We start from the raw sequence: 2,713 nt of genomic DNA, 5'->3' as shown, positions 1-2,713 counted from the left end.
GGTTTGAAAGTTTGTTTTGTTGTCGTGTAACGAAGACTATTTCGATTTAGATTTTCGGACAATTTCATTTTGGTAGCAATTTTGAAGAAAATTGGGCAAATTTTCAAATTTGATGATTTCAGTTGAGCAGCTTGGGTAATTAAAAAATGCAATTTTTCGAAAACCGCTCATAATGCCAAGTTTCTGTTAACACCGTATTAAAACGCCTAATATTCCACCATTGAGGCAAAAGTTTCACTTTGATACCTTGTTTGAGGTAATGTTTGCAAATTTTTCAAAATATTGTGCCTAATTTAGCCAATTGCTTCAAAGCTATTTTCAAAAACCACTTAGGTTTGAAAGTTTGTTTTGTTGTCGTGTACCAAGACTATTTCGATTCAGATTTTCCGACAGTTTCATTTTGGTAGAAATTGTGAAGAAAATTGGGCAAATTTTCGAATTTGATGATTTCAGTTGAGCAGCTTGGGTCATTAAAAAATGCAGTTTTTCGAAAACCGCTCAGAATGCCAGGTTTCTTTGAACACCGTATTAATACGACTAATATTCCACAATTGAGGCAAAAGTTTCACTTTGATACTTTGTTTGAGGTTATTATTGCAATTTTTTCAAAATATTGTGCCTAATTGAGCTAATTGCTTCAAAGCTATTTTCAAAAATTAATTCTTCCAAAACCACTTATGCTTGGAAGTTTCTTTTGATGTCGTGGGACGAACAATAGTTCGATTCATATTCCCCACAAGTTTCATTTCGATCAAAAGTTTGGGAACATTTTGACAAATTTTCAAAGTTGCTCATTGTAGTCGGGCCATTTGGATAATTGAAAAAACACATTTTTTGAAAACCGCTCAAAACGTCGACTTTCGTTTAACACTATTTTGAGACTAATATTTTTCTGCATATTGTGGAAAAATTTCACTTTGATAGAGTGTTTGAAGTAATTTTGGTAATTTTTCCAATAAGAGAGCGTTTAACTCAATTAATAACTGCAAGGCCAGCTTCAAAAATTCATTCTTCAAAAGCCGCTTATATTTGGAAGCTGCTTTTTATGGCACGTGACGACAAATGTTTCAGATCATATTGTCCGGAAGTTTCATTTCAGTAACGATTTTGACAAATTTTCAAGGTTAGTGATTGTAGTTGAGCCATTCGCAAAATTTAAAAAAACATATTTTTCAAAAACCGCAGCAAGCGCCGACTTTTGCTTATCACCATTTTAAGAAGCTTGCTTTTCCAGATGTTGTACAAAAGTTTCACTTTGATTCCTTCGAGCTAATTTTGCTAAATTTTGCAAAATTGAACGCCAAAGCTATTTTGGAAAAATGGTTCTTTTGATGCTGCGTGACAACGAATATTTTGATTGATAAATAGAGACAATAAATTTCTGAAACCCAGGAATGAATTTCATTTGTAATTGAAGACAACGAGCTGAAACAATTGCAGATGTTTAAAGAGCTCGGAAAGTCCTGCATTTCGTTTTATTAATTAATGCGCACCAGCAATTTAACGATGACTAGTTAGACAAGGATCAAAGTTGCACAGTGTAACATGATTTAAAGGGCCCATAACTTGTATTTAAACAAGGGCCCCAATTAAGTTAATTTACACGATCGGGAAAAAGCCGCGATAAGCTGGAAAATTACACGTTGTAGTTTATGGGTGTGTACCTTCACTTTTCGTTCTTGCATTTATCTAAAAGGCCGACGTGTATAATTGCTCCATTATCTGCGATAGGCATCTTTCACATGCTCTAACTGGCTGTAACATATCAATTTATTTATCAGCGTACCTCTGAGGTTAATAAACGTCTACCGACGCTTTATCTCTTTATTTAATTACGAGGCCTACTGTTGGCGATTGCGATCTTTACACGTACGCGAAACAAATGAGTAGTAACCGAATCATCTTGCGATACTACTCATATGAGTATTCTGAAAGTATCGAAAGTATTACCTGCTCACAATTTTATTGACTGAGTCGATATTGAGTGACTCTACGTATAATCGTCATACACACATTTTAAGTATACATTTTCGATGAGTTTTTCAACACCGAAATTAACTGTTACCGTGAATTTTAACTGTAAAAAGGCCGTTTAATTCAGAGATTCTCATTAAATTAATGGAATATATTTTAATGCATTTATTGCCATCAGGTAAACAAAAAATATTCTTTCTGAAGGTTTCCCAAAAAATCAGTTGCTGCAAATATTTAGAAGGCCAGCTTTTTCTATTGTGCGTCATAGCAGCACCAGCTTTAGGAAATAGATATTCAGTTATAAAAGTTAGGAAATACCGTTTGCATGTTTCCCAATGGGCCACTTTTCAAAGATATTATTCAGTTTCATATTGTTTTGATATCGGCAATAAGTTTTAAAACTGACTATTCAGAACCATTAATACGTATCTTTTTTATTCAACGCACAATTTCACGAACCTTAGAATTAGCTGTTTTCAGATTTGGTCACTTTAAAGCCTCTTCACCGATGTGATTTATTGTGTGAGCCAAACAGGGCAAATATTTCATTGAGCGTATGAATAGCTAGATAGAGCATATGCATTTTAATATTTTGAAGAAAATGACATGTCACACCTAAGAAACCTCGCTCGTTCATTGTTTCAGTCCAAATGTCCAATCTGAGACAAATATTGCTAATGTTTGACAAAATTTAGCTTTAGCTGCTACAAGCTTCATATTTTTTGTGGGTCATCTTTTT

The sequence above is a fragment of the Dendroctonus ponderosae genome, unplaced genomic scaffold (genome assembly GCF_020466585.1).
Source record: "Dendroctonus ponderosae isolate FM_Combo_2020 unplaced genomic scaffold, Dpon_F_20191213v2 Dpon_F_20191213_4, whole genome shotgun sequence".
NCBI lineage: Eukaryota > Metazoa > Arthropoda > Insecta > Coleoptera > Curculionidae > Dendroctonus > Dendroctonus ponderosae.
The sequence above is the reverse complement of the archived record's forward strand: the minus strand, read 5'-3'. Positions refer to the sequence as shown.